Raw genomic sequence first — 15,463 nt, 5'->3', positions numbered from 1 at the left:
ATTTCAGAAAAAATAGTAGTGGTAAAAAACCAATCTTTGGTAAGGTTAGTACTACTACTTTCGTAGAAATAAAAAAGTAAGGCTAGTACTACTACTAGTTCATTACCACCTAGATTTAATGAAACTTCTTTATCATAACCTAATGGTTTCGATGTTGATATCGATATGGAATTAGATAATGAGACCCTAAGTAAGCGTTATAATAATTTTGAGGAAGACTTACCGGAGGAAGATTATATAGAAGAATAAGAGCTAGGTGATACCCCTACCCCTACTAGTCCGGTTGCGGAATTACCGAAATACGGTAAAGAAATATCTCCTTTACCGAAATTTACTAGGGCCAAAGGTACCGAACGTACTAAAAGGTCTTTAGTTTGGAAATTTATGGAGCATGATAGGGTAAAATAGTGATGACGGAATGAAAGCAATGGAAGAACAAGGAAAAAGATCAATTCCGGAAGATTTATCCGTCGAAGAAATAGAAAAGTTACACCAAAAAATATTATAGACAATTTAGATATTAATAAGATTTTATAATAGAGATCTAATTCAAACAGAACCATTCCTAGAAGGTGGTTGCGTAGATTAGATTTTTATTTAATATCTTTTTAATAAATGTACAACGTATGAAATTTGAATAAATATAACGGCTATTCGCCTAATTTTATTTTAAAATTTGTCTTTTGTTTGTTACAATTATGAAAAAAAAATTAATACAAAACTTTATAAAGTTAGGAAAATTTTTAACTTCTTAAACTTATTAAAAATATTATATTAACTTAAACTTAACATAAATTTTTTTAAGTTAAAATTTTAAATTTTTAAAGATATATTAAAACTTAAACTTATTAAAAAAGAGTTAATAAATTATATAAATTATATAAGTTAATATATATATATATATATATATATAACTTATTTATTAATGTCATTAAGTTAAAACTTATATATTAATGTCATTAAGTAATATATATAATTTAAATTAAAATTTAAAATTTAAAACAAACGCTATAGCAGTACGTTATGTTTCGGTAATGTTCCGATGTTGCTATGGTCCGATCCGGTTCCACACAGGTAGCCAAAGGATCGGTCGAAAAAAGGGAAAAATTCTGGTATTCCTGTTTCGGTAACACCGGTTCCAGCAACATAAAATGGTAAGGAAGCTCCGGTACCGGTCAAACCGGTCCGGCGGTACCAGTTTCGGTCCGTTGCCAATCGTAGTGAGTATTATTATTTGGGTGGGGAGATGGATATTTTTAATCTAGTCAATCTTATTTTAAAATCTAGCCAAATTGAAAATTAATTTGCCAATTGTATTACAATTGTGATCTAATTAATTTCAATTATGGCGAAATTCAATGAATCGACTAAATTGAATTCAAAATTTGAAATAAATTAACAATCAGCTTAATCCCGAGACTAAATTATATTTCAATCAAGATTTTAACCATTTGAATTAATTTTCAAGATAACCTTCGATTAAAATCTAATTTCGTGAAATAAATATTTAAGTAACGAAATTATACAATCTCGTATGTATGGATACGAAAACTTATAATCGTTACTTAAGATGACCAAATTACCTAGATAAATACTTGAAAGAATTTTTATCTGGATAAAATAAATGCTGTAATTTTATTTAAAAGCAAAGAAACTCAGTGCTAAACTTAGTCGTAGAGGGTAAAAATTAGGTGTCAACAGGATCTTCAAAAGAAAAATAAAAACTGATGAAACTATTAACCGATACAAGGCAAGACTTGTCATCAAAGGCTCTAGACAAAAAAGTCTTGATTATCTCGACACATACTCGTCAGTAAGAAAAATAATGTTCATTTGAATGTTGTTTGCACTAGCTGCAATATATAATCTTGAAATTCATCGAATGAATGTGAAAATTTTTTTTTTAATTGGAGAATTGGTGAAAAAAATTTACATGAAATAACTCAAGGGTTTTGTGGTACCTCGTAAGAATGAAAGGTGTGCAAAATTGTTAAGTCACTTTATGGACTAAAGCAAGCACACAAACAGTGGTATGCAAAATTTTACTAAATTATGTTGGCAAATGGATTTAAAATAAATGAATGTGATAAATGTGTTTATATTAGAGATACTCTAAATCACGTCATTATTTGTTTGTATGTTGATAACATGTTGATTATTAGTAGAGACATTTCCGACATAAATGCTATTAAGCGAATGCTAGAAAGTAAATTTGATATGAAAGTCCTTAGAGTTATTGTTGTGCTCTTAGGGATAGGAATTCATAGAACTCCACATGGGTTGAGATTGTCACACTCTCATTACATTAAAAAGGTACTTGACAAATTCAAGTATTTGGATTTTAATATTTTCAAGACTCCATTAGATATGAGCTTTGTGTTTCAAAAGAATGAAGGTGAAAGTGGCTCACAATTGGAATATGCAAGAGTGTTGGAAAGTTTGATGTATATCATGAATTCTACGCTATTATATATAGAATGCACTACTAGTAAATTAAGTTGGTAGACGAGTAATCTCAGTCAAACTCATTGGATGACAGTGAAAAGAATTTGAGGTATCTAAAACATACTCGAGGCTTTTTTGTATTGTAACAAATATCCTATGGTAATTGAAAGATATAGTGATGCAAATTAGATTGTTGGATCAAATAAAGTAAAATCTATGAGTGAATATATATTTACTTTTGGTGGAGAAGTAGTCTCTTCAAAATCATTCAAACAGACATATATTACCTGCTCTACAGTGAAATCTGTATTTATCGTGTTAGATAAAGTCAGTGAAGAAGCTGAATGGATTCAAAATTTCTTTAAAGATATTTTCTATTGGCCCAAACCTTTGGCATCAGTATGCATACACTCTGATAGTCAAGCGACAATAGGTAGGGCAGGAAGCGTGATGTATAACGATAAATGTCATACAAAGATATAATACTGTTAGAAAACTTCTATCTAGTGAAACTATGATGATTAACTATGTGATATTAAAGAATGATATGTCAGATCCACTTGCAAAAGGTTGAACTAGAGAGGGAGTTGAAAGATCATCGAAGAAAATGGGTTTAAGATCTAGGACAAGTCATCACGCCGGTAGCTCTAGCTAACAAATTAGAGATCCCACGAGTTAGGTTCAAGGAGATCAAATAAAGTTGTAATTGGCGATCAACATTGTCAATTAACCCAATTTGTTCTCATGATAAAGTCAATATTCAAGAAACAAGGATAAGATAAGGTTTGAAGTTTTTTAATGATTTTTTAGTTTGGCAGATTTGATAAGATAGTTTGATCTATAGGATTAAACGTTTAGAAATCATTTATATGAGGGTGAAGTGGAAGTCGCTTCACCAAGAATGATAGTAAAGGCCTGTTTTCTAAGCTCTCATGAAACTAGGAAGTATTCATGGATGAAATGAATAAAACAGTGAGAATCATAAACGGTAAAAATCTAATTGTGTAACTTGTGTTGTATAGGGGTACACCAAAGTTTGATGGTTCAAAGATATTGCATCTATCGATTGACCGAATGCATCCGGTCCAAGTTCACTACGAAAAGTTTAAAGGAAAATCTTCTTATCTAGATTCAATTAGTCTTTACTTGTAGATCACACACTTGTCTATATTTTTTTTTTGATGAAATAGTCATTCCCTATTCATATGGGGGGATTGTTGAGTTTTAAGTGATGAAAGTAAATGAAAAATAGAATGAAGAAAAATGGAGGAAAAGTGAAAATGTGTGTTAATTTTATAAGAGGTATGTTCTTCTACATTGGTGCGAGAAAGAAAAATTCATGTGCTTAAATATAAAAGCATCCATTCATGTGGATAGTGAGACAAGTAGAAAAGAACCCTCACACCATCGTCGTCATCGTCACTCGGCTCGACTTCGACTTCAACTTCAGATTTGGCTTTGAATTTAGATTTGTCAAATGATCGATCGAGAAATTATCTTGTTAGACAAAATTCATTTAAAACTTGATAGTTCATGATTTTTTAATCTAAAAATCCGATAGAAATTTTTTGACCATTTAAGATGCACACAAAAATGTACGGACTCATATCACAATGCACCTCGAAGGGACGATATCCTTCAAGGCACTATTTGAAAATGAAAATGAGAATTACACACACAATTGGCCATCTGCGGACGAGATGCCAACGTAAGTTGAACAAAACTTATATTTTTTGGAGATAGTGTGACCAGTGATCGCGTGTGGCCATCTGGTACCGCAGATGGGATCTGCAAGTGAGCGCCATCTTGAAACAGTGTAAATTTTCATGAATCATTGTTTTCTTTTTAAGGCACCTCCTTTTAACTATAAATACTTAATTTTTTTTCCTCAGGTAAAGACATGAAAATTTGAAGTAAGAAATGCTCTCTTTTTCTTGAAAAACTCAAATGCGATATACAAATCGTTGAGTAGGTTCGTAATTCAACAAATTTGAGATCCCACCATTTGTTGAAGTGAATTATTTTATCCTGATAGGATATGTTTCATTAATCTCATATACTTGAGGGAAATAATTTTCTTAAGGACAAAGTGTGAGTTCGGTGGACTTGATTCTTTCTTTCTTCATCTCTTTCTTATTGGTTTTCCTATGATAGTTTGTCTTTGTTATTCTTGAAGTTGTTCTTGAACTTGTTGCTGAAGTTCATGTTGTAAATACAAATTGTCTCTGAAACAATATTAACTAATTCCAGATTGAATATGTGATCTCAATTAAGTTGATAATAGAATCTAAAATTACCTTGTTGAGTAATTTTTATAAATTAATTACTGTTTTTAAACATAATTTTTATTTATTACCTAGATATACTATATTTAGAAAATATTTACCATCTGTAGTTACTATATTATGTATTAAAAGTGAATTATCTATGCAATATCGATGTATTATAAGTGAATTATGTATGCAATATAGATGCATTATAAGTGTATTATAATGGATTATACTTGTTTTGGTTAAAAAACTACAATATGTATTAAAAACATTTATGCATGCAATACAAATGTATCATACTATGTACAGAAAGTGAATAATACATGCAATATAGATGTATTACAGTATGTACTAAAGGATCGTTCGGTAGAATTTATAAGAAAAATAATCCTGAAAATAAAGTTTGGGATTAACTTTATTCCATATTTGGTATAAAGTATTACTTAATTTTGAAACTATTTATCCCACCATTTGTATGAAAATGTTGGAATTACTATCCCATGAGGATGACGGATAAAATAATCCCATGGGATATTCCTTACTTATCCCATGAGTGTATCAAGCGACCCCTAAAAATGAATTATATGCAATATTTATGTGTTACAAGTGTCTTAAAATGTATTATGCTTATTTTGGTAAATATCTGCACTATGTATTAAACGTGAATTATGCATACACTAAAATTATATAACTTATAAATGATAAATACCTTCTGAATATGACATTTATATATATATCTTTGCATTTTATGTGTAGTTTAGTGAATCTAGTAAAGTTGTAGTGTAAAAATCATTTCCCCCCCTTAACTTTACTTTAACAATCAAACTTCCTCCTCAACTTTAAACAATAAGCATTCTCCCATCTTTTTTCAATTTGGCTTTTTTTAAATACCTATTTTACCCTTACACTATTAATCTTTATTTTTCTTTACCTCTTAAAAATTATTATTTTTTTATTTTTAATATATAGTAAATTTTTGTAAATAAAAAGAAAATTTTCTAGACGAAAAAAGTGAGAAACATATATTAAGTATATAAGTTTGTGACGTTCTAAATGAAATAAATGACCATGATATGAAAATTTATTTATTAATAATAACTAAAACTGTAATTCTACTTATACTAGTGAAAATAACAAATAAAAATAATTTTATAAACATATTACAATGCATGTAATATAATAACATATAACAAAAATGGAGATATATCCTTCATGAACTTTGATCAACATTTTAAGATGTATAATTTAATATTTAAATTTAAAATTTAGATGATCAGAAAATCTATGAAAAATGTTATAAGTTACAATCCTTCTTCATATTAATAAAATGAAAAAATATATCTTAAAATATTTATCAAAATTTATGCAGGTTAACCCTAAAAAATGAAAAGTGACAAGTAAAAAAGAGTAAAGGGAATACATGGAAACTCATGTGTGCACGCACGCGCGCACACACACACATACACACACATATATATTACACACACACACACATATTATACACATACACACACTTCATGCATATAAAATAAGAGATAAAGTACAAGGTACTCCCAAACTATATCTGAAGTTGCTATGACACACTTAAACTTTACGGGGGACCTATTACCACCTAAACTCATTTTTGTTGATCTGGTTGTCAAGTATCGAAATATTTTTGTACTCTTTTTGAGGAAGACGAAAAATACTTGTGTGTTATCTCAATAAAATAACAATCATAAAAAATAACATTAGCTTTTGTGACAAGTTCATTAAAAAGGTTAAATTAAAAAATTTAAATAAAAATATATAAATACTTGACTAAAATAAATAATGTATATTACAAGAAGATATTGCTAATGTCAAGGTTAAAATAGACATTGTCAAGGTGAAAGGGGGGGGGGGGGGGGGGGGGAGAATGCTTATTATTCAAAGTAGAGGAGAGAGTTTGATTTTTAAAGTAAACTTGAAGGGGGAAAATGATTTTCACCCAACTTATATTAATAAAAAAAATATATCAAAACACTAATAATCTTACCATATCTATATAATAATTCGTATCTTTTATTTAAGAGAAAATACATAATTACCCCCCTGATCTTGTCTGAAATTTGCAAAAAGACACCTAAACTTTAACTTCGACCTATTACCCCTCAATTCTTCTTTATTTCGTTGCAAACACACTATTTTGACCCCCTGAGTGTACACACACTCCACAGACGCGTGAAATGGCTCAAATTTGACTTTTTTGATCAATTACAAGCTGCTACATGTAAAATAATTTAATATATTATTTAAATTCTATTTTTTTAAAAAAATTAATATTTATTTATTTTTAAAAATTATTCCATACCCCCACCCCCACCCCACCCCCGCAAACCCCCATCCACCATTGTCTTCTTTCCCAACTTCTTCTTTATCACCATCACTCAACAACATCAATTACAACAACAACATCAATTACGCCCATAACAACAATATCATCATCATCACCATAACCTTTCTTCTTCAACACAATGCCACCATTAAAGCTCCTCCATTAAAGTTTTTTTTTTTAAATCATATCATTAAAGCTTCATTTTGCAATTAAATCATATCATTTAACTACCCACCATTTTTTCTTCAACACAATATCTTATTCAACACCATTAAAGCTCTTCAACACAATGTCACCATTAAAGCTCTTTCATTGAAGTTTTTTTTAAAGCTCCTCCATTAAAGCTTCATTAAAGCTCATTTAACTATCTTTAAAACTTAATTCAATCATTTAACTATCCTTAAAAAATTAATTCAATCATAAAACTAATTTTTAAATTGATTTGAATAAAAAAAAAATTGGACAGGGAGAGGTTTGGACGCGAGGCGGCGATGGGGAGGGGAATGTGCTGGACGAGAGGGGTGGGAAGGGAAGGTGCTGGGTGGGGGAGAGGTGGAGGTGCTGGATTGGGGGTGGGGGAAAGAGGGGGTGGGGTGGAGTGTTAAATTAAATAAAAAGGAAAATTGTATTAAAAAAATAAAAATATATGAAATTAAACGTATTTGACACATGGCAACACCTGATTGGTGCGTGTATTTCACTCTCCTTGTTGTGATTGAGATTTAGCGAAAAATGGTGTATTTACAACAAAATAAAAAAGAATCGTGGGGTAATAGGTCGAAGTTAAAGTTTAGGTGTCTTTTTGCAAAACTTGGACAAGATCAGGGGGTAATTATGTATTTACTCTTTATTTAATTACATCATATCTCATATTTTATGTATGTATCTGAAAAGTAATGTATTTAAAGAATTATGTATTCTAAAGTAATATATCTGAAGTACATGAGATGTTGTATAATGAATTAACTTATATATTCTGAATTAGTTATGGTCATGATACATAACAATCAATCTACTAACTTATGTATCATGAACAAATTATGGGGATAATATAGTAAAATATATCTGATATTATACATTATGCATCAACAATGCAATATATGTGAAGTCCGACTAGCAATTTTTTGAGATTTTTATAATATTGAAAAGATATTGAATAAGAAGTAATTAGCTCCCATAAAATTAAAATTTGTGTTGTTTCCCGTTTGGCCATGAAAATGATAATTTTTCGGAGTTGAAGTTGAAGTTGAAGTTGGAGATGAAGTTGTGTTTGTCCATGAATATAGATTTGAGTTGTTTTTGAAATTTTAGGAGTGAAAAAGGTGAAAACAAGTTTTACTTAGTTTTTAATTTTCCAAAATACAATTTCAAATTGTATTTGAAATTCTCATGACCAAACACATACTGTTTTGCTTTTTTCACTAAAATAAAATAATTTTTTGAAAATAAATAAATAATTTTTATGGCCAAACATCTACTTAAATTAACAGGGTCGAGTTTGTAATGGGAGTTAATACTCATTAGAATATCATTATTTGCATAGATGTCCCATCTAATCCTTATACAAAGCATCTATTTGGATAATTTGTATAATCACTTGAGATATACCAAAAGGTGTTAAGTTGTTTTCCAGTTGACGTCGTCATAATGAGATAGGGTAATAAAGGAGAAGATGCAGTTAGTTATATGATGACAGCGTCCAAGCGCACACGCAAGTGTACGTGGTCTTATCAAGTACTATAGTGGCTTCAAGGAAGCCCAAGTATCGATCTCTCAGGGACTTGCATTCGCCGTCTATCTAATTCTTGTTTAACTAATTGAGAAAAAGTAAACAAGGAGAGAGTTTGTAATTTTATAAATTAAAAATAAAATAAATAATATGTAAAAATAAAATACTTGGGACAATCAATGAAAGAAAACCCAGGGTTGAGGCATTTCGAACAATCAAACAAATCTTTATTCCTATAGCAGTTTAGTTGGTTATCGGATTGATGATTTGCAAGGGTTATGCCACGATCTTGGTCTCCCGACCTCAAATCTTCTATCTATTGAATGTTGTAACTACAACTCCCGCAGAGTTACAACAAATCTTCTAGATTCATGAAGTTGTCTTCTTGCAAGTGAACCAAACAAGGCTTCTAGGTATATCCCTATCTTAGATGCAAATTTAAATCCCTTATTTTATAAAAGAATATGAGCCTTGCTCCCTAATTTCTTCATTCTATCTTATGATTCTCCTTCCGGATTCACATTAAAATATAGATTTATTCTAATGGTAGCTAATCATTAAAATAGTAGGCTCAAGAAATTAAGAACAACCCACGTGATAATCCAAAATTAAACTACAATAAAGAATATTAAAAGTATTCATGTTCTTGGCCTCAACCCCGGAAAGAGGGTTTTAGCCTTTAATGGAAATATTCATCATCCAATCCCTTGGAATGATGATACAAACCATAAAAAAAACTAAATTAAAGAATGACAAAATATAAAGAGAATTTGTGGTATCCTCCAATGATGTTCCAAATTGATCTAGGGTTTCCAAGAGGTTCCAAGATTTCCCAGATGATTAAAACAGAGTTTGAGACGTTATATTTATAGTATACAAATCATAAACCGACTTGTATTTGGTTTTCACGCTATTTTACTTCAGCTGGGTAGAATTATCCCGATTTTGGGTGTCGGAACGACACGGAGACATGCAAATTCACAGTTGTCAAAAATCCGTCAAATTCCAGTAGCTGTTCACGATTTCAACGCGTCACGGGACCTCCGTAAACTCCAAATTAAGATATGCGCGCCATATTTCCATAAACTTAGGCGTCTTATGCATCCATTGGTATTATGAACTCCTCCATTAGACAACTATAAAGTATACACTCGCCCAATACTTTTCAGGGGTCCAAATTGCGTCCAACTTGCGTTTTGTGCTTTTGTTGAGCATTCCGAGCCTTCTTGAGTTGTTTTCACTTGATTTGAAGCTTGTATATCCTTAATATATCATCATAATCCATGTACCAATCATACTAAATCATTAAACAAATCAATTAAGAGCTCAAAACAACACAACATCCTTACCGATGAACTAGAACATGAGCGAAGCATAAGCTAAATTCACATTGAGCTTTAACTCATTGTTTTCACTCTTTTCTTGATCCAATTGACCCTTGAACATTATAAATAAGTTTTTTCACATATAAAAACATAATAACAACCTTAGTAACTCATTAATACACATTAGAACTCAACACAAATAGACTAGAAAAACACCTAGCTCAAGCTAGTCATACTAGTTTTCTCGGTTGAACTCTAAATGGTCAAATTGAATCAAAACTCATGTGGAAACATCATTAAGCATTGTAAACATGTACTTGGACACATAATTTCTCATTTATATCATTATTAACACATATAGCGTAATAATCATCCTCAAAACAAGGCTAAATAAGCCAGAATAGTAGCGCTAGAATGCATAAATTCACCCATCATCATATGACTTCATACTAATCTATAATTATTTTTATTCTATGATATGCGAAAAACTATCATAATAGATTTTGATGACATATTTGGAGACCAACATTTAAATACTCAAGCTTTGGTTACCTTGAGGACACAAGAGCATGCATGGAGGGCCCGTTTTGGGGGTTCAAGAGAGCAATTCTGTGGAGGGGGGGGGGGATTGCTTGGAGTATAAAAAACTTTAGGACCCACGGTTTTTGGACAATACTTAATGGTTAATGGTTTGGACACCTTTATTAAGGGTATTTTGGTCACTTCATTGGATCCAAATGCACTCCATGGATGCCCCTCCCTTTTAAGGGCATTGCTGTCATTTTGTCTTGTCTTGTAATAGAATATAAATAGAACATTTTAAATATTTATCATTAGTTTATGAATGTTGAACATTTGACATATTGAAAGTCCTCTCTCTTGAGAGTATAAGCCACTTTTGATATTCACCACTCCAATTGTGAGGATCATAAAGGTGAGTGTATACGAGTGTTGGTGATAGCTTTTACTACTAATCTTTTTTGTTTATTTTGTAGGTATAAAGGTGATATAAGAGGAATATATCTTCGATAGCCAAGGATTATTGTGACTACGACATGGGTGACTATGATTGTAGTGAGGGATTTTATGGCTATGAAGTTGAGAAAGATTATGGGATCTATGAAAATAACCATGAACAAAACATGGGCAAAATAGAGGATTACGGGTTTGAGGGGGAAAATGAGGTGAATATAGTGCGTAGTGCTTATGGTGAATATGGAGATGATGGGTCATATTGTGATGGGTTTTATGATGAAAATGGGATGTATGGGGAGTCTTGCACTACCCAAGATGAGCCTAGAATTGAAGTTAGGTATAACCCATTCACTTGCAAAGCTTATGAGAGTTATGGTGAGAGTGCACCTGTGGAGTGTGAAAATTCATACTCTTTACCTTGTAGTACTTTATATCAAGGTCGAAGTGGCATGAATGGTTATACTAGCTATAGTGGAGGTTGTCCCATGAGAAGAAGAAGGCATGCATCTCCAAAGCCGAAGGGTACTCATGCTCCTTACAATGTTGATCCAAGAAGGAGTGTTCACTTCGATAGGTGCCATAGAAACTACATCTTTCCATCCATGATTGACTATTTAGGGTTGTTTTGAGAACCTTTACCTGTTCTATATTTCTTGAAAGGGTTTAAGATTACCGAGAGGGTAAAGGTTGTCTTCTACCAATATGAATACCATGAGAAGGTGTAGTGTGATATTTTTCCCTTGACATACGGTCATGTGAGCTTGGGTGCCCATTGTTTTATACAACATAAAGTTCCAAATATGCAAAATTGACCTAGTATTGTAAGAGACCGGTAGGGAAATCATCTCGTGACGTGCATTCTATTCGAGCCGCAAAGAGAAGTGAGTACTTACTCCCATCCAAATGCTTATGAGAGACAAAATATTGAGAGAAGTAAGGGTGTGCAAGGTGGTAATCCGAGAGTGAAAAAAGGAGAGGTTGTGTGGAGCGAAGTGAGGGGATTGACACCAAACCGAGCTAACATTATTTGTCCTTCTATTTCTAAGGATATTTGTGTAGGTACCAATATTGCAAGCGAAAGAGAGCAATGCTGAAGTGAAGTTGATGCCCATGATTATGGAGGACCTTCACACTACGGTAAAGAAAAATATACTCAAGAACATTAAGATACAATAGCTAACTTTTACACTTTTGTGCATGCGAGTGATGATTGTGTGACTAGTAGTCCATTGAGCATGAGTAGTAGCTTACCTATTTGTGAGTCTATTAATTCTTTGCCTTTTGATGATGATGTATGTATTGTGAGTATGGATACACTAGTTGATCCTATTGATGACCGAATTAAATCTTCTTGTAAGATAGATTTGTGTCCACCTAATGTTGAAGCCATTGTGTTGAATGAAAGTACATCGTCTTGTGAAACTTATGTTAATCAACTCGTGTGTGAAAATTTCCCACCACTTGAGGTTATGTGTGTTAAAATTAATAGACCTTAAGTAAGTGAAGAATTTAATAATGGTGGTCAACAAAATAGGAATGAACCCATGAGCTATTCTTGTGATATAGATTTTAGTGTTTGCTTAGCTCATAAGGACAATCTTATGCTTGAAACCTCTTTGAAACTTAATAATTGTCTTTTAGAGAGTGAAGAACTTAATTGATCTAAATTCATCCACGGGATAGATCATGCTCTCTTTAGGTATAATGTTTTGTTTGAAGATGATTTAAACATTCCTAATGAACCTAGTAGTGAGAATGATGGTATAGCTTGCCTAGAAGGCTACAGCGATATGCTAATCCACTATGGTGCGACAACATTCCTCCTAAAGATGGAAATCTCTTTTTTAAATATGAGAGTACTCTTAAGGGTAAGGAATGTGCAGTCCTTCTTGAAAATCCAAGGGCAACGGTGTCATTGACTCCTTGGGGTAATGATCCTAAATGTGCATCCTTGTTTGACACACTTGTGCTTAAATTTTATGAATTCCAACTTGTGATGCCAAGTTGTCTAGTTATTTGAAGGAAAGAATGTGTAAGAGTTTAAATGCTTATTCTTCACCCGTGAATTCCTTTGCACGAGATTCTTTTCTATACTACCTCTTTGCCTGTGATGACGTCCATGCTAGTTTTGAATTTGTTTTGTGTCGAGATAGGAAGTTTTTTGGTTTATCCATGTGTGTGAGTGATAATGCTATATGGATCTTATGGATTTTAGAACCAATAGGACATGTGTGTGAGTGATAATGCTATAAGATGAAGGTAGTTCTACCTTGTAGATTATTTGATGTCATTAGGACCTTTGTAGTTTCTTTATCTCTTGGTGATTCCCGTACCAAATCTTTTATGCACCTTTAATTGAGCTTTTAATATTTAATTCAAAGATCCTTGGTTATATTGCAAATATGTGCAACCTTGGCATGTTGAGATGATTTGTTGTGCTACCCTAACTCTCATGCCATGAGGAGCTTGTACTCATTTGTCCTGTCTTCGGTTTTGCAAGGTTTGGATTCGAGGTCGAATCCTTTTCAAGAAAGGGAGGATGATATGGGACAAATGACCATCATATCTTTTGATGACATCCTTGGAGACCAACATTTAAAGACTCAAGCTTTGGTCACCTCGAGGACACAAGAGCATGCATGAAGGGCCTATTTTGGGGGTTCAAAAGAGTAATTCTGTATGTGGAGGATTGCTTGGAGCATCAAAAAATTAAGGACCCGCGGTTTTTGGACAACACTTAATGGTTCACGGTTTGTCCACCTTCATTAAGGGCACGATCACTTCATTGGGTCCAAATGCACTCTATGGCCGCCGCTCCCTTTTAAGGGCATTGTTGTCATTTTGTCTTGTCTTGTAATAGAATATAAATAGAACATTTTAGGTCTTTCTCATTAGTTTATGAATGTTGAACATTTGACATATTGAAAGTCCTCTCTCTTAAGAGTGTAACACTTAGTGTAGTTCTTAGTTAGGGCTTGGAAAAGCCATCCTTAGTATAGGGCTTGGAAAAAGCCATTATTGACCTTTGCTTGAAATCGGTGGTTCTTGAGGTGAATTGATTCCCTTGGAGGTCACCGTAAGAGTGTGGTGTTGTTATTACATTCATTAGGGGTTTAGTGTTTGAAACACACTTGGTTCCTAATTCTTGTAATAATATATGTCTCACTATCTATCCTTTTCTTTCTTGTAAGCTTGTTAGTGTTTGGCTTTGTAATCTTCAAACCGTGTGTTCTTGTTATCTTGTTGTTGTTGTTCTTATCCTATTGTTGTCCATCTTGTGTTGTAGTTGTTGTTTTGGTGTTATTACACCCTTGAAATCTCGTTATTGTTGTTGTTTTCTCGGTTTGAAGCTTGTTACTTCTCTTTCTTGGTTTGTGTTGTTAACATAGTTTAGAGTGTTGGCTGTTTTGGTACATTCCCTTGTTCGGTTCGTATCATTCTATTAGCATGTTCCATCTATAAACTGAAAACTAGATATGCATGTCCCGTGCGGGTACAAGCCTAATATATTTTTTTTTATTTCAACTTATGTGACGTAAATAGAATTTAGATAATTAATCATTAAAATAATTTAAATTTTTAATTATTGTGATTTATAATACTTTTTCTTCTATTTCAATTTAAGTGACAATGATATAATTTTGATAGCCAACCAAATATTTTATATTTTAAAATTTTTAAAATTATTAATTATGTGATTTATAATATTTCTTACATAATTTTTCAATAGGATATGAATACTCTTTTCGTCCCAATTTCTACGGCACAGACAAAATTTTGACAATCAATCAAGTTTTTAAATATTTTTCTTAATTATTGTTATTTACAATACTTTTTATTTTATTTTCAACTAATATATGTTACTTTATATTTTTCTCTGTCCTGTCCCAATTTATATGACACTAATATAATTTTGATAGTCAATCAAATTTTTTATGTTGACATATCATCTTGTTATTCTTAATTTTCTAATACATAAATGACTTATAATAAGGGATGGTATAACAAAATCATCGTTTGAAGGACGATAATTTAATTTAAAATATCAAGAGTTAATTTCTCATTTTATGGCTATTTTATATTTTTTATTAAATATTGTTTATTTTCTTATATCTAGATGGCTCATAATAATTAATTAAGAGCGATTGGTTATGTTACTCCTATAAAAATTAACATAATTTTATCATATCCAATAGTAATCATCGATAACTCACCGGAATAGTAAATTAATTAAATACAGGATGTTATATTTTGCATATACAAAATATAATATTAGTAAACATTATTGGATAGCGCATTATGTTTATCTCTCACAATAATAAAATTTTACTATATAGTTTCTTTGTTTTTTTTTTATTCGATA

This window comes from Capsicum annuum, chromosome 2 (genome assembly GCF_002878395.1).
Source record: "Capsicum annuum cultivar UCD-10X-F1 chromosome 2, UCD10Xv1.1, whole genome shotgun sequence".
Taxonomy (NCBI): Eukaryota; Viridiplantae; Streptophyta; class Magnoliopsida; order Solanales; family Solanaceae; genus Capsicum; species Capsicum annuum.
This window is presented reverse-complemented; position numbering follows the sequence as displayed.